General features: G+C 37.9%; 2 long non-coding RNA genes across 2 annotated transcripts in view; one reads left to right on the top strand and one right to left on the bottom strand.

Moving 5' to 3' along the window:
* Window positions 1–637: 637 nt before the first annotated feature.
* LOC126811239 (uncharacterized) overlaps window positions 638–18,978 on the top strand; it is a 42,407-nt gene continuing 24,066 nt past the window's right edge. Inside the window, exon 1 of the long non-coding RNA XR_007675444.2 lies at window positions 638–804. This is a non-coding gene — a long non-coding RNA (uncharacterized LOC126811239). The remainder of the gene's footprint in view (window positions 805–18,978) is intronic.
* LOC130012851 (uncharacterized) lies at window positions 15,930–18,257 on the bottom strand. The gene is made up of 3 exons (XR_008788104.1): window positions 18,001–18,257; window positions 17,186–17,259; window positions 15,930–16,950 (listed from the first exon to the last, which is right to left on the bottom strand). It is a non-coding gene; the product is annotated as an uncharacterized LOC130012851 (long non-coding RNA).

The following is an 18,978-nucleotide window of genomic DNA, read 5'->3' on the forward strand; positions in this document are numbered from 1 at the left end:
AATGTTGACGGACATATGCAATGCAGTGTGCTATGAGGGAAATTTTGTCCTGATAGCGGCCTTTTCGCCTATTATTCATCGAATTCAAAATGTCAAGAAGTCTTTCATGTGCACACCAATGTGTTCGTGATTCCTCGGTTTGTCGTCCCATCCGAATGGCTAGACGTTGTTTCTTGTCAGAAATCTGGACAGATTGTGTGAAAGAGCTCCAACTTGTAAATTTTTTTTATTTGGACTGTTTTGTGTGGTGGGTGGGGTTGCTATAAGTCAAGCTATAAAACATCAAGACTGTCGAAAATGGCCCTAAGGATCAACTAAATAGTTGCCTAGTCGTTTGGGTGGGACCACAAACCAAGACCAAGCCGTGTACACGTAATAAGCTTGCACGTAAACCGGATACTTGATAGTTTGAATTCAATGAACGGTAGGTGCTGTCCGTACACAATCCCCCCCCCCCCCTAGATTTGTACATGGGAACATAAAACCATTTATGTTAGTCTCAAAACGAACGACGTGTGGGTTGATGAGGAGCTAAACTCCGTACTATTCCTTTCCTACTGTACAGTCATAACTTGAGACAGAAACCGAAGGGTATACCGAATGCATGTGAAATTTGATTGTGATCAGATTTATTTAAACTTCTATAACTGGATAGAGTGTTTGAAGACAACACTGTGTTATTGTTTTGATTTTACTTGATAAGGAGTAAAAATTTCAAATTATTATAATTAGCAACTAAACAGAAATGGGTAGCAAAATAAGTAAATCAATTCACAAACGACGTGAAAAGAGCCGAGATAAAAAGTAAGTTGATTTTCGCTACTTTTTATTGCTGGGAGCCACGGTATATAACTCCGTGAGTATGTCACGAGAGCACTAAACACCTGGGATTTCCTAGGGATTTTCCAATTAGCTATCAGGGCATGGATCTAGTTGTTTGGCTGGGGCAAAAAGATGGGGTCTACCCATTTATTCGTTGATGTGCATCATATAGAACCACTGAAACAATAAACAAGCCTCTATCGATACGTTGGCTTGCAAATAAAAGACAGATGTAATGGCGTATATCCCCATCGTTAATAGCACCCCCCGCTCAGCTACATAAAAAAATACATATAGTAAAACAATACTTTTTTTAAGTGGGCGTGGGGGATGACCGAATGGTTAGCGCGTGCGCGTTGTATCACAAGGTCTGTCATTGAGTCAACTCGCGTGGTTTCGATTCTCCGGTTGTACGTGACAAGGAGTAGGGTTGCCTTTCCAACCTCGTTTTCTCCTGGTCCGTCGGTTTTCTCCCACTGCCAAAGATCCCTACGCGCAAGTGGATTATTGGAATAAAAATGAACCATGTGGTGGTCCCGTAATGACCCAGTTTGTGCCGTGTGGACGTTAAACCCCTTTTCTCTCCCCCTCTCCCCTACGGGTGTGTGCTTTATCCTTATCATCAAGAAACAGCAACTAGTTGTTCGAATGGGGCGAGAAGTTTCCACATAGTTAAAACAAATGGGTCAATGGCTCTCCGTTTTAAGTACGCACTGCCTTACTTAATATCTGTGATATAAAAATAATCTTATTATTCTATTCATTATTATAATTGTGATATGGTTTATCTACCGGGTTATCTTGTTGTAATACGAGACGCATAAAAATATAGAATTGTTTATCTTCGTTACACATCTTGATGCCGTCAAGTAATCGTAAGACGAATGCCACCCATCGGTTGGAACAAGTCGCGGGAGTAAATCGTGGGATCTCGAGTCTCCAGTCGCGATAAATATTTCAAGTCGAGTTGCAAGTCAGATTCGTGTCCAGTTGCAGTTCACACCTCGGCTGCCATCATATTAACGCGGTTATCCGAATGCAGCAACTTAAAAATATTGTACCAACCCCAGCCAATTGCTGTTCAATTGATAGAAGATATATCATTCTGGTGATATATGAGAAATCCCGGTTTTCCTCCCCTGAGGGGAGCCACAGTGTTGTAATGGCTAGATCTTTTTGTTAAGGCCAACTCAATTTTCGTCAAGGTCGCTGAGATGTAAATAAGGTTAGGGCTTATTGTTGGCGAGTTTGTAGGTTAGGTTTAAGAATTTGGAGGAGAGGTTAAGTCTCCACATAAGCATGGACCTAGGATGATGAAAATTTGATTCGTGATATTTCCTAGTTTTATCAAAAATACATGCAATACATTAGATTTATAAACACGGTTGGTTTTTTGGTGTTGGTGGCGCTGATAGTCTTCCTTCGGTGTCGCTTTTGGTATTCTGGAAATTTGGTATCTGAAGAAAAAAAGAAATAAATAAATTTGAGGCTCTCAGGTGAGAGCAACATTAGTGTGTTTACTACTAAGGATTGTATTTTCTAAGGGTTAAGCCAAGGGTTTGATATATTCTTTGCTTTGGGTTAGGGTGAGGACTGGTGTTATTTAGTCTAATTTACTGTGCACTAGGATGTCGTTCAGATTTTTTTTTTTTAGAATATGCAATTATACTCTTCAAAAAAAGTAGGGGATATTGAAATGCAAATACCTATGCAGGTTGTGATATGATAAATAGTCATGGACACTTGACATGCTTTGAGAGTATGTTAACAGATGCAGAACTTATCGCCCCAAAAGAACCACTGAGCTGCACATGCGATACGCAATAGCGCCATACACGTGGGAGGGGTTCATTGTCAAATCTGACACTCCGAGGAAGGGTTGATGAAAACTGCCGCGTGCTGGTTTATCTATCCATGTTTGCTTTCCTATCGGTTCTTGCATAAGATTTACTGTTTAGCATATCTTTGTTTTAGTGTGTTACGTTTAAGAGAGAGAAATGGGGATTAACGTCCACTCGACACAGACTAGGTCATTTCGGGACTAACATATGGTTTAATTTTATTTCAATAATTAGCTTGCGCGTAGGGGTCTTTAGCAGTGGAAGGAAACCGGAGGACCCGGAGAAAACCCACGAGGTTGGACAGGCAACCCTACTCCTTGTCACGTACAACCGGGGATTCGAAACCACACCAGTTGACTCAATGACAGGTCTCATGTTACAGCGCGCACGTGCTAACGATTCGGAGTCTCCCCTACGTATTGTTTGTCACATTGTCTACATGAAAATATTAGATATATTTGAACTACTGAATGAAAGTTGGTCTAATATTGGGAATTGTGTGCCAGATGTTTTGTTATGGAAATGGTCGGATATGTTTATGATTTTGCATGTTTGACATCTTGGGTGGCCACAAGTTTTGGTTCAACTGCTGATTTCATATTATTTGTTTCTTTGGCGGCAAGTTTAGCTAGAGTGTTGTTTTTTATATGTCGGATATAGAGTTTGGAGTATCCCTTTCTCTTAGTTTCCTAAATACCAGCGTACATGCTGACTCAAAGTCGGTCTTCTGAATGCATATCCAATGAAAACGGAGATTCTGAGATTTTATGATGCCAGAGAACGTATGTTTGGGTGAAAGTAGCTTATGAACAATAATTGATGTGCATCAGTTTCTTTGAAAAATACTTTAAATTCCAATTGGCCTGTGTTTTTGATGTTGCTACTTTTAAAAACGGTAGTGTCAAGGAAATCTTTGCTGTTATGACTTACATTTGCGGTTAATTTGACCGATAGATGATGATTGTTCAGGATGTTGACAAACGTCCAAAATTCGTCTAGTGTGTACGTCCAGACTATGAAAACATCATCTAAAAAACGTCCATAGAAATCCGGTTTTAATGGGCAGAGTGGCAGAACTTTCCTTTCCCACTCCGTCATGTAGAGATTTGCATAACTCGGAGCAAAACCTTTTAAACTCTTTTGGCGATCATTTCAGAATGGTAAACGGGCTATTTCTGTACATTTATTTCGTAGACACAGAGAGATCATTTAGTTTTATACCTTAACTACCTTCACATGGTTAGTATTATGGCATTAGTCGTGGCTTAAACATGCACCGTATCAGACCGTTAGTCATGGCATAATACTATAAGTCCAGAACAAAGCATTAAACATGCCATATCCATGATCCGCATCATAGCATTAAGCATAGCATAATCATGGTGCGTTTTATAGCATGAATTAATCATGACATGGTCCGTATCATAGCTGTAGTCATGGCATTAATAATTTCCATATCATAGCATCAGTCATGGCTTATTGACCGTATCAGACCATTAGTCATGGCATAATCCTAGTCCGGACCATAGCATTAATCATGGCAAAACCATGGTGCGTATTATAGCATTAGTCATGACATAATGGTCCGTATCATAACATTAGTCATATTATATGGTAGATTAGATAAAATACATGTATAAGCATTTCTATGTACGGGAAATAAACAAAATTCTAAAATTAGACATAAGCTCTATCTAATATTATACATCAATCCTTAAGCCCATTCTGAAATGTGATATACATCAAATAATATAACATATTACACAAGCTATAAATATCCTGTCGTGTAATAAAATTTACCTTAGAATAAAATATAATATAAATGCAAATAGGCACAGCATTTTTTATCAGGGTATTTGCTCGACTGCTAGTAAAAGTAGTCGCAATCAATATTGTAAGCTACAGTATCCACATTCTCTTTGTATAAAGATATATTACAGTCATGTTAGTGATTATTAATAACACAGGTGTCATTTTACAATTTTATCATACATTTAAACGAAAATAATCGATTTAAACCGTATTAGTCATGTGTTCAACATGCTGAATTTATCCAAGTGAGAAATGTGTGTATTTTATTAGTGCATCTATATAATGGTCTTATTTGATTTAACTTAATCATCATCATCAACTTCTCAACAGAACAAGCTTAAAGGTGCATTATGTATAGATAACGAGCTGAAAGTTCTCGCTGTAGTATTTTTTTTTTTTTTTTAAAAAGATACATAATGAAAAGGGAGAATGTTTAAAATTATTGCATTCTGAAAAGGGTTATGGCCGTTTGAAGAACATTGTAGTCTCGATTGACATTGCAACCGTTTTTACGATAATAAACAATGTCTCCATTATCCATTTTTAAATTAGATTATTAAATGCGCTAAAAAAAACCCAAAGCCATCCGATGACCCAGACAGTTGATTATGGGCTTGACATGTGAATGAATGTCTAATTTAGCTTGTACATAATGCATCTTTAAAGGCCCCAATTGTATATTAGTAAAACAGCAGGTGGTTGCGGCGGTACAGTACCATATAAAATAAGAATTGAAATGGGGTTTAACATCCTACTGTTCTGAAAATGCTAGTCTATAAAACATCTTTGGATATTGTGTTTGTATTTATGCCATTGTTAAATCGCAGGAGGGGATTAAGGGATCAGCCGCCGGAGGCGGCACGTTCCGAAGGCCCTAATCACGGGAGTTCGAGGGTCCTCTCAAACTCAAAGAAAATTTTAAAAATTGGATCGTCATAGATGCGATTTAGATACATACTGGAACCGATAATTTCGTTCCCCATATCTAGCGAAAAAAACAAATGAAATTGGGTTTAACATTCTGCTCTTCTGCAATAACCGGATTAATGAAGATGGGCAATATGACTGGTCATTTTGTCCAAACAGTGTCGTTTTCGCCTAAGCCTAGTCGTCTTCGAGATCCCGATGTCGGGCTCGGAGGTTCCTAATTATTTCCGGTGAGGTTGTCAGCGGTGCAGGATTGAACGAAAAACCGAGGCGTGCACGTCGAATAGGCCGACATTTACGTGTGGCAAAAAAAAAAGTTGTATAGTCATTCGGGTTGGACAAAAAACCGAGGTCTCACATACACATTTGCGTGCAAGTAAAATAACCCTTGACAATTGGATTTCGAAATAGGAGAAGCCCGTAGTTTATAATTTCGTTTTGATTGTGTTACTACTACACTCCTGGCCGAGGCCATCGAAAGTATATAATATATAAAAAAAAACGAAACGAAATATAGATCTGTATTTTAATCAGACTTGTTGTTCAATGAAGATGAGTAATCTATAGTTCATGAGTGTAGAAATAATTATCAACCCCGTTTGTTTATATAATACGATATGATACTCGATGATAGGTACATGTACATTCCTTTCTATTTTTATCACAACCAGCAACTATTGAACCCTTGCATTCATAAGTCAATAATTGTGTTTTAGCTGCCGATTGTCTGGCAAGCAACAAGCAAACAAAATGGAATAACCAAAGAAAGCCTATAAACAAATATTACAAATACGGCACTATATGCAATTTGATGACTTGCCTGATTTGTCGAATCTGTATTTTCGACCAATCAACGCCTCTTTTTCTGTAGTTATTCCGTGTAATCTATCTATATATAAAGTGTAAAATGTTTCAAGGGCATTTATTAGTAATTGAACTGGAGCGACGTTTCGACTAGACTTCTCTAATCAATTGACTAGACAAGATAATGACTAGAGAAGTCTAATCGAAACGTCACTAATAAGCAGTAATTGTATTCCATAGAATTGTGACCTGTAGGCCTATATATAAAATGTGTCTCTGTGTGTGTGTGTGTATGTTCGTCCATTACGCGTCCTCGCCGCGCTCCATCCCCACATGTGTGGTATCAAATTAACGAGCATGACCCCGGGAATGATTTAGGCAATGATTTATGAAGGTCGAGATCATTTATTAGCTGAACACAGCCAAAAATCAATGTTGGACTGTTTTACTCCAATTAACGGTTAACGGGAGATAACTCTGTTTATTATTCTAATTAAGTTTAATAACAGTAACATTATGCTGTAAACTAGCGTATGTTACTGCTATTATTCTAATTAAGTTTAATAACAGTAACAACTAACATATGCTGTGTACTAGCCGCAAAGCGTGCAAGAAAGAAGATGGCGAGCAAGCAGATCTTGAGCCCCGGGCGAGGCCTGGTATCGTGCTAATGTTTGATAAAACCAGGCGGACTTTTTTTTATATACAAAAACTAGAAAATTACGTGGTTCTAATCCAGATTAAACTACGCGACCATCCGAAAATGAATCATCATTTAAATTTGTAATTAAACACGAGTTTGTAAACAGGCCAAATCAACCAAAGTTAAAGGGGCATTATGTAATATTAGATACAGAGCCGACAGTTCTCGCTATAATAGATAACAAAATAGATAACGAAAAGGGAATATTATGTTGAATTTTCAGTCAAATTGCTTCAGTCTGAACTAAGTTATCGTCGTTAGAAGAACAGTGTGGCATTGGTTGTCATTGCTACCGTTAAGATAATAAACAAAGTCTCGATTATCCATTTTAAATCATTAAATGACCGAACCCTTCTAATCTACTTGAAATCGGAGCCATCCGATGGCGTCGAGAGTTGATTATGGTCTTGTCGTGATAATTAATATCTAATTAAACATACATTACGCAAGAGCTAAATCTGTCTATTGCAGGTCTTTCTTTAGGCGTGAAATGTTATCTAAATTATTAATTAGACATTAATTAATTTATCCAGACCATAGTCAACTCTCGATGTCAACGCTAGCCTGCGATGATTATTGGATTAGGATCCCATTTCCTACACCACTTTCATTCATGATTTAATCATGAAATAGATAATCGAGACTATGTTTTTTTTTTATCGTGCCGACTTTAGAAATGATGATCGAGGCTAGGCCAAAAATTCAAACGCTAAAATCTGGATTCAGAGTGGATCAATTTGACTGAAATTTTCAGCAAATTCCCTTTACATTATCTTGTTTTTAACTATTATAGTGCAGACTGCCAGCTCTTTATCTAATCTCCTATAATGTATCCTTAAAGAAAGACCTGCAATAGGCAGATTTAGCTCTTGCATAATGCCTCTTTAATGATATTATACATTATCTGTGTTAATATTGTATTAATAGTAGTGATATGAAACTAACAATCCCATATGGTATTAAAATCGGTAAATCAGTAGGTAATATCATTGGGCGTGTCTAAACTACAACTATCCGCGTTAAAAGACATACCCTGTCATTAAGGTCAGTTATCTATGCATATCTCCGTATACAGTACTACTGAAAGACACCTCTTCTTGGGAGAATGCACGTTTCTAAATGAAATGTAGGATTATTTTGCCTTGACAACGGAAGATGGAAAGCATACGGGGGTTCGACATATAGTTTTCCGAGGCAACTGTCCTAATATCAATAACTAATTTATTCCCGTTTAAATTATTTGACACACAATTGTTATGTTGTCCTATTCACGATTTATCTGAAAACTATTTTCATTTTATTACAATCCTATCACATTGCAGATGTTAGCAGATGGCGATACACGTTTTATAGCTGTAGTTATTGAATAATAATTTAATGTTAGAATACGGTAATATTATAGAATAATACCCGTTACAAACACCTCAGAGAGAGAGAGAGAGAGAGAGGGGGGAGACAGAGAGAGAGTTTAACGTCCACTCGACACAAACTAGGATATATCGTGGAGAGAGGGTGGGGGTGGGGGTGGGGGTGGGGGATGTAGATGTTAGGCGGTTGGAAAGCTTGGGGTCGAACTATACTTCAACGGATGATGGACCTAATGATCTACAGCTCATGCATTAGATCAATCTGCAACCACCACCCCGAACAGCCAAGTAAAAGTATACATGATATTCCGGTGGGTCCGCAGGTTTATCTTGTAGAGTTAGTTTTGTTTGGAGTGCGGTCCTACTGAACCTACTATTACATAGTATAAACATTTCAACCACTTCTCACCCCACCCAGTGTATCTAAAGCTTTTAGCGGCTACAAACCACAAAGACAATAATATCCCCAGCTAAGACGACTTAGACGAGTACCTGAAAAATAGGCTTACCATGGTTCATGCACGATACGAAGCCAACTTGTATATACCCTAAGATGAGTCTAATAGTATTAGTTATGGGAATACCTACAAACATAGGCATACTCTGGGTTATGGTCGACTGGTGCCTTACACAGAACATCTGATAACATTGCTGATAAGTTTTGTTTTCTAAAGTAATGCGTTTAATAGAGAAAATAAAAACCGTCTAGTCGTCAGGAAGGACGAAAAACCTTGTTACCTGTGATAGCACGTTAAAGATCCCCGAACAGTCGGAAATCGAAATAACAGTCACGGTACTACTGCCCGGGTAAAATGTCCTCATAGCAGAATTAGCATACTGCATGACGTATGTGTCTTCATTAGCCCGACTGGTGCAGAAAAGTAAGACGTTAAAGGAGCTAAATCGCTAATATTTGGGACCTAGAAATTGACACAAATGAGCCGCAACGCATATAATAATGTAATATGAATGTATATAAACTGACTTACATTCAGTCGTTTCCGTTTTTACTCTAATTTTGAATCAGTTATGTTCGGCGACATACGCCAGAAGTCTCAATCGAATGGTAATCTCTAGCGTCTGGTTATTCCAGTCTACACCGATAGTATTTATTGCGCATGTCCTCTAGATAAGAATGGGGGTTTGGGATAGCCTCGTGGTTTAGAGTGTCACACTTCGACCTCTAGCGGGTCGGTCACCTCTGGCTTGCGTTTGTGGTTTCGATCCCTGGTGTGAGCGTATGTGGCGTGGGGATATGGGCGCCTTCACAACCTCGTGGGTTATTCCGGTTTCCTCCCAAAGGAAAGACCCCTGCGCATGCGCTAAGATAATACAAAAATGAAAATGAGACAACTTGTCTGCGATATCACCTTCGGTGGAAGCGGGCGTTAAACACTAAGTACAACGAGATAAGAATATTGTGTCTTCGTTTGACATGGAATATGTCTAACCTCATTCTTCGAGTCCCTTGTTACATGGTGCTGAAACGCATTATGGTACACGATTCATGTATCAATGGTAAGATGTTTATTTTGTCTTAAATATTGGATATAAGAAGCCCATCTCTTCCCGGTAAGGTCACAACGTCAATGTTGATTGAAATTGACAAATAATTCGTGTTTTCAGTGTCAAAGACTTTGGATGATATTGAGTTAGACTTAGCTACTTTAAATCCCGTTGCATTTTAAATACATACAGAAGAAAAACTTAGAAAAAATAGTTTAAACATACGATAAATTTAAAATCAATATTCTAATTTTCTGTATCAAGATGATAAGAATTTTATAGATGGTGAAAAACTGTTATGAGAACAGCTGTCAGCCATGTTATTGTTTTGTTGACGTTGCTCTACCTTGCTGAACAACAAATGAATATTGATTTGAAACTGTATGTAGATACAACACAATTAAAAATCATACCACGTTTTGCTGTTTTTTTATATGCTGCTTACATTTAGAATAATCTTATTCAATTTTTATCTTTATTTCGTTCCGGGAGCCACAGTGACTAAGTGAGTACGACGCGGGCTTGCTAGTCTGGAGGTCGCGGGTTCTCTCCCGGGATTTTCCGGCGTGGGTTGCCCTTGTCAGTGGTGCGGGACGGAAAAGGACAGCTGTCTAGTCGTTTGTATAGGACGAAAAACCGAGGTTCCGTGTCCACGATCCCTGGCCGTTGGAATTCGATATAAGAGTAGACCGTAGCGCCGCTGTCCGGGGGCAAAATTTCCCTCATAGCACAAGTTGCATAGCGTATGCCTGTTTTCATTAGCCCAGTCGGAGCAGAACAGTAGTACGTTAAATCCCATTTCATTTCATTTATTAAATAATATCGATTTAAAGTGTCGCTTTAAATAAAACATGTCAATCAAAAAAGTGGGCGTGTTGTAATTTATACGCGAGCTTTAATGATTAAAAGTTTTTCTATTTTCTATGCGTTTACAGTATGTAGCTTTGTATATGTCTTGTTCACCACAGCTGTCGTTTGCAAGATATAATACATGACTTGTGTCTATTGAAAGGAAACAAGTTTATTTAAAATCCAGGCTACGTATCCTAGTGAGAAAGGTAAGTTTTATGCATCTTTAATGACGCTTGTGTAATGACCATGGGGGGTGTACATGTTCAAACGGACTAAAGTCACTTTCCTTAAAGGGATACAGAAACAAACAAAAGTAAGACAAAACAAAGTGCTTTAAAATTTCAAAAAATGAGATTTTCCAATTAAAAAAAAGGGTACATCAAAAAATCGTATGCAATGGTCAAGATTTACGCCTGTAAGCTTATTTCCAAAGGTAGTAAGATTATTTTTCTGACATTACTGTGACTATCCAGAATAAAGATGGAATTTCTATACTAAATGTTTTATTTGTCCATTTTTAGCTGAACAGAAAACCTGATTATGCTCTAAGTAACTTATCTTTAAATAAGATTAAAATGCCACAGCGAAAATAGTCTGATAGTGACTTTGGCAATATGTGGAATTAAATGGCGCTTAACGTCATACGATTCTGCACCATTCAGTGCGACCAACCAGGCATATGACATTCAGTGTGACCAACCGGGCATATGCCATTAAGTGTACTTTGCGGAGAATCTTGCCCGGACAGTGGCGTTTCAATCCGCTCTTCCAGAGTGGAGACTATAGTATTTCGGTATCCGAATTAAATAATAAAACACTGTTGAACCGTCGCAGTGCAATATATATACACTTGTTATTCATTAATAGTGCATGTTATTTGATCAAACCCAATTTCTCGAAGAAGACTCCCGTGCCCAATTTTCTTTTTGTAAGGGACCGCCGGTCGGTCACGTGGCACTTTACAACCCGAACTCCGTTATTCAATCGGGGTGATACGAAGATCAACAAGTCGGGGTTTGGGATGGCCTAGTGATCGAGTGTGTCGCGCTTTGAGCTCAGGATGACCAGTCACCTTTGGTCTGTCGCTTGGGTGAGTGTATGTGGCTTGGAGATAGGGGACTCTTCTCAACCTCGTGGGTTTACTCTCGATACTAGAGTTTCCCCCACAGGAAAGACCCCTGCGCTAACCTGGAGGTCCCGTGTTCGATCCCTGGGTTGGCCGAGAAAGTTCATCAGGATTTTACGGCATGGCTTCCCCTCCCGATACCTTTCACTCCACATGTCCAAAAGTCAACGGTATGTTGATTACCAATCTGATTAAAATACAGATCTATATTTCGTTTCGTTCTTTTATATTTTCGATGTCCTACACTACAATACTGTAGTGAAGACAAGTAAAACGAAATCTTGAACTATAAAAAATGAAACCAAATAGGATCTGTGTTTTAGTCAGATTGGTTTGTTACTGGATCTTCTTTATTATTTTGTGGTTTTTCATTTTTGATTAATTCTAATAGACCACTGAAGCACGAGATAACGACTAGTTACGAACGTTAAATGCCCTAGAAACCTGGACAAAATCGTTATATTCTTTAATGACATAAAAAATACTGTTGTTAGGTTGGCACGATACTGGATGTTTGTTCGATCTGAAAAATATCTTTCCATGTTTATACTCACAATTCTAACCCTAACCCTTCGGAATAGTTTTACCCGCAATCCACTGTGTTTACAGCTTCAATTTGTACGTTTGACATGTAAATTATAAACCTAGCCCTAACCCTAACCCTAGAAAGATATTTTCCAGATCATACAATGATCTAGTATTGTGCGTTAGGTTGTAGTTTTATCAAAAACTGTAATTGGCAGATGTGACACCGTCGATGAAGGAGATAACAACATGAACATTTGACTTATTGATGAATTTATCAATTTTAAGCTACATTTCATATTATGTACATACAGTTAAAGATACGTTATTCAAGAGTTAAATTTTCCTATTGTGGGTCTTTCTTTAGGACTTTAATGTTATATGAATTATTAATTAGACATTTATTAACATGACAAGACCATAATCAACTCTTGATGCCATCAGTTGCTCGAGATGTTAACTAGATGAGAACGGTTCGACCATTTAATGATTTAATTAATTAAAAATGGAGAAGCGAGGCTAAGAATCGAGTATACAAGTACCGTGGTTACGATAATAAACAAAACATATACACATCTTGTCAAAACTACAAAAAGTGATAACTTGGCCCCGAATAAAGTAATTTGAATGAAATTTTCAATATAATAATAATAGTGTAATTTATAATGCGCAAATGTCTATACACGTATGCATGCGCAAAGTGCCAAACACTATGACATCTTTCACTATTTATACACAACAGTATATTCGGTCAAATACAACTGTATTCACATTTAAACAGACGCGTCTTTAATCTTGATTTGAATGATTCCAGTGAAGGGAAAGATTTGGGAACTTCTAGTAAATGCTGGTCTTGGGATCGTAAATTACGCCGAGGAGTAAACACATGTATTAGATCAGACAGATATTTTGGACTAGTTGCATTGGGGCTGATGGCAGAGAATAGTGTTTTCTCGAATGGACAGGCAGTCAGTGAAGATAATTTAATAGCGGTGGGGTATTAGCTCGTGGGGATCACGTGGCTAAGTGGGTAAGACGCTGGCTCGCTGGCCTGGAGGTCGGGTGTTCGATCCCTGCATTGGCCGAGAAAGTTCATCCAGGTTTTTCAGCGTGGTTTCCCCCTTGTCAGTGATGCAGGATAGAGGGTCTGACAAGGACAACTGTCTAGTCGTTCGGATGGGACGAAAAACCGAGGTCCCGTGTACACTTTGGCGTGCACGTAAAAGACCCCTTGGCAGTTGGAATTCGGTATAAGAGTAGGCCGTAGTGCCACTGCCCGGGCAAAATTTCCCTCATAGCATACTGCATGGCGTATGCCCGTCTTCATTAGCCCAGTTTAGGAGCAGAACAGTAGGTCGTTAAACCCCATTTCATTTGTATTTACTCGTTTCGAAGTGCGACTGACTATCCTAACAGTAGTATTTTGAATAGTTTGTAGTTAGACCACTCGAGATGCTGTTGCAGTAATCCAGTCTAGAAAGACCAGTGATCTAACAGATGTGTGAGCAGAGTCTTTTGTAAGGAGATGCCTGATATTGCCAATAGCTATCAAATGAAAGTAACATAATCTTGCACAAGTGATTAACTTGTTTTTCCATTGTTGCAAACCCCCATTTCATTTTCATTATCCCGGTTAGTAGGACGTTAGGTATGTCGCCATTATCATTTCATTTCACTTCATTTCGCCATACTCATCGAGCCACAAACAAAGCTGTAATCTAAATTTATACAAATTAAATATTGTTGTAATTTGACCAGTTTATATGAATAATAAAATTGTTGCAGTAATAATTATTCAACAAGATAATTGATGGGGCAGTTTTTATTTAATCATACTGTCACGGGGTTTAAAGTGCCACTTATTGGTTGATCACGTTATTATCTAATCATTCGAACCAGGCCATAGTTTTGCTTCTTTTTTTCGTTTGTTTAAATCTTTTTACAAATAACAGAGCCACAGTGGTTCAGTGAGTAAGGCGTCTATGATTTTCAACCTGGCGTCCTCTTGTCAGTGGTGCAGGACAGAGGGCTTTGAAAAGAATACTGTCTGGTCGTTCGGTTGGAACAAAAATAAAAGTAGACCGTAGCGCCATTATCCGGGCAAAAGAATAGTGTCTAGCTATTCGGTTGGAATAAAAAACGAGACCCCGTATACACGTTGGCGTGCACGCTAAAGAACCCTGTCATTTGGAATTCGAAATAAACGTAGACCGTAGCGCTATAATTGTCCGGGCAAAATTGACCTCATAGTACACTGTATGGCGTATGCCCGTATTCATTAGCCCATTCGGACCAGAACAGTAGGACGTTAAACCCCATTTCACTTCACTTATGTTTACATTTACACAACAGTAAGGTCTAACAACAGCTTTAAGTTAGTGTGCGGCCAACCAGGGCTCTAACAAGGAAAGGTTTAAAGGTTAAAGAAATTTTAAAATAGAATTTTTTATACTTTTAACAATTTATCTAAACATAGAACTAGAATAATATACTAACTTCTATGATCTAAATAACTATTTATTCAATCAAATTATATGTAAAACAAAATATGTTTATTTCCCCTTTAACTCTCCATTTGATTGAAAAACCTTTTAATATAACTTAGAGCAATTATAATTCTACCCTCTCTATTTGCTGAAATATGAACTGGTTTACACAGGTTTAGGGGAAGCGAAGGCCGGTAGTTTGCTATCTCAGCCTATACTGTCCCTTTAAATGTTAAAATGTAATTTATTGGGATGTCGTTATTAGTTTTACATATAACTCGCTTAACTTACAATAGTTATGTTAATTTAAACAATGTATATTAGATAATGATAAATGCCAATAAATATTTACAGGCCATTGATAAAGTCATTATTATCATAGCTGTATTGTCAAATATTGGCGTTCAATAGAATTCAAGTGACATTAAAGAACAAAGGGGGACAACTCCCATTCACGTCATCAGGTCTCAGACTAGCAATTATTTGCCCATTGACTTCAATGTTAAATGACTGTAACATCACAGGCTGTAGCTTTTTGCTCAACATTCCGTTGGTTCCAATCTTTATAGGCACAATGGGGACAACATTTGGCAATCTCCTCATCATAATTTTGTAGGGGGTTGACCATTTAGATTTTTTGCTACACAGATTTGAAGTTGACAGGGGTGGAAATCTCACTTCCGACACAATGATTGCTCTGCAGAAAGACACTTTACACCCCCTATCCCTGTAATATCATCAGTATTACCCAAAACTGCTATGAAATTGCAAATTTGATCCCTTTTCTCCAATTCTAGACCAAAAAGTCAACCCAAAAATGCAGGAAGAGGGGAGAAAAAAATTAAGGGAAAAATTGTCTATTTATAACTCGCACTACATTCGTCCATCATGAAATAAGGGGAAATAATTACTAGTCTTAGTCCTATATACCTCACATGTTTCTGCAGTTTAAACAAATCTGTTGTTATCTAATAAACAAACATATATGCAATTCCCTGGCCAAAGAATATGAAAATCTATGCATTTTCAGATGAGCTGTGCGGCATTCTGCAAACACTATAATACATCAGAAAACTGCGGAATTTCAGACAGAAATTTAAAAGCACATGAATTTTGAATTAAACAGAATATTTTTATTTTTGAACATAAATGCATTCTGTAAAAAGATGAGATAAATTCAATATAAATCTAACACGAAAATACTTTAAAACAGTAATCATGATGCAATATTAGACTTTTTAACACTTTCATCGAAAACCACACAGTTTTTCTCTGTTAACGTAGTTTCAAGTGCCAAATTGTGGTCAAATCTAAAATGTTGAAACATGCAGTGCCTATCAATTTTAAAATATCTCCTATATAGCTGTATTTCCATAGGATAAGTAAGTTAAAATAATCTGATTATGTAACACTACAACAGCTTTTTCATCCCCACCCCCAGTTTGGAATCTGATAATTTAAAAGCACATCAATTTTGAATTCCACAGAACATTTTTATTTTTGAACATAAATGCATTCTTCAAAAAGATGAGATGAATTCAATATAAATCAAACACGAAAATACTTTAAAACAGTAATCATGATGCAATATTAGACTTTTAACACTTTCATCGAAAACCACACAGTTTTTCTCTGTTAACATAGTTTCAAGTGCCAAATTGTGGTCAAATCTAAAATGTTGAAACATGCAGTGCCTATGAATTTCAAAATATCTCCTATATAGCTGTATTTCCACAGGATAAGTAAGTTGAAATAATCTGATTATGTAACACTACAACAGTTTTTTCATCCCCACCCCCCGGTATGGAATCTGATACATTGCTGACCAATCATAGGTCGCCCCGTTCACTCGGGCCTGTCAAATGATTTACAATGGCGATGGTGCCTACAACTTTCCTGACCAAGAGATATGCACAACCGTCGATCAACACACAAGCCATTAATGTTATCTTCCAATATGAGAGGCCATGATAAACACACAAGCGTCCTTTTCAAGCTCGGAAATTAAGTCATCACCAAAAAGCAAAGTTTACAAAGGTCCTCGGGGCTGGAACCCAAACTGATTACGATTTGCCCTCCACTTCCACCACAGGTGTCATAGAGATCAGGGATGAAATTGATATGCATCATCGTTCTCCTAAAGCCAGTTCAGGAAGAGATCAGGTTTTGAGATGTAGACCTGAAATGTTAAATTTGGATGAGAATGAGAATTCTGGGGCGAATACTATCCAGGGAAATGGTCATTGACATCCAGAAAATGGTCAAAATGTGGAATTCTGTCATTCAGTTAAATGTCAAGGGGAGAAGACAGGCCTGTGCAGTACCAAATTTCCAGCCCATTACTATTAGTGAGCAGAAGCGGGGATCAGGTTGGATGTACTTCTTAAAGTGTATGAAATGCACATTTATCTCACCTGTTTTGCTTCTTTTTTTTTTAATACTTGTGTTGAGGTCAATCATTCCACTCTATGAAACATTACCTGGGCACCTGAAATGATAGGAGGCTGGGGATAAATATGCAATAAAAAACAGTGAGAAAATAAGAAAAAAATATGGTTTCAACTGGAAATAGAAATAAACCTCTTTATTTCTAGCGAACAGCCCGTCACTGGCCCTCCAAAAAGAAACCAGTTAACAGTCAGTAAAAAAGTAAACCTTGAGTGTCACATAAGTCTAAGCCAATCTCAAAGGTAGATGCCATGTTTTAAGGTTCGGTCTAAATATTAAGGCCAACTGCATGTTTGATCAAAAGTCACACAGGTGTGAATTTTGGAGTGTACATGTTAACATTTCATTGTATGATGTCAAAAACATGTTAGGTCTAAATGTTAAGGCCAGCTGCAGACTTGGTTCAAGGTCACAACATGTAATTAGGGTTAGGGCACATGATTTTTTGACACAATTGTGGGTTTGGGCTAGGGTCAGGACTAGGTCTTGGCTTAGGCCTAGGCTACATGCTTTTTGACAAGATTGTGGGTTAGGGTTAGGGTAAGGACTGGGTTAGGGTTAGGGTCAGTCTTGTTTACATCTCGTGACTTTAGACCAAATCTGCAGTTGAGTTGGCCTTAATATTTAGACCTAACCATGTTTTGATATCATTGTGAACAAAATGTTACACATTTACAACCCAAAATTCACACTCAACCAACGGATACCCCCAATCATGGCTATTTTGATACCAAATAGTCAAAAAACTTACTGCTGGGCAATAAAAAAGCAGTATTCTTACCATTTCTGACACTTTCCATTCAAAACTTCAGGAAACAAGCCGTTGAAAAAATATCAACATCCCGAGTCGGCCATGCTTCATTATTTCATCAGGACTCAGACTAGCAATTATTTGCCCATTGACTTCAATGTTAAATGACTGTAACATCACAGGCTGTAGCTTTTTGCTCAACATTCCGTTGGTTCCAATCTTTATAGGCACAATGGGGACAACATTTGGCAATCTCCTCATCATAATTTTGTAGGGGGTTGCCATTTAGATTTTTTGCTACACTGATTTGAAGTTGACAGGGGTGGAAATCTCACTTCCGACACAATGATTGCTCTGCAGAAAGACACTTTACACCCCCTATCCCTCCGCTGTAATATCATCAGTATTACCCAAAACTGCTATGAAATTGCAAATTTGATCCCTTTTCTCCAATTCTAGACCAAAAAGTCAACCCAAAAATGCAGGAAGAGGGGAGAAAAAAATTAAGGGAAAAATTGTCTATTTATAACTCGCACTACATTCGTCCATCATGAAATAAGGGGAAATAATTACTAGTCTTAGTCCATCACTAGGAACCGAGCCATTCGCTTTGAAATAGACTATAACTTTCCAACTGTTTATAGGATTAACATCACTACGATGTAAAGCACGAGAGGCCAGATCGGCTTTTTTGATTAGTCTTCCGGTGTACTCCTATTAGACCACAGAAAACAACCGCCCCCATTGTCTCTAGTCATCGCTCATAAATACCACGTTTCGCATTTCTTAAAACCCCAATTCTATGACGAAAAGTTCATGTGTGTGTTTGTGTGGTGAGTGAATGGGGTTAAAGTTCCCTCCGACACTAACATATGGTTCAATTTTATATCAATAGTTCGCTTTCACGTAGGGATCTTTAGCAGTGGGGGGATTCCGGAGGACCCGGAGAAAACCAACAAAGTTGGACAGGCGACCCTACTCCATGTCACATACAAGCGGAGGATCGAA

The sequence above is a fragment of the Patella vulgata genome, chromosome 1 (genome assembly GCF_932274485.2).
Source record: "Patella vulgata chromosome 1, xgPatVulg1.2, whole genome shotgun sequence".
Lineage (NCBI taxonomy): Eukaryota > Metazoa > Mollusca > Gastropoda > Patellidae > Patella > Patella vulgata.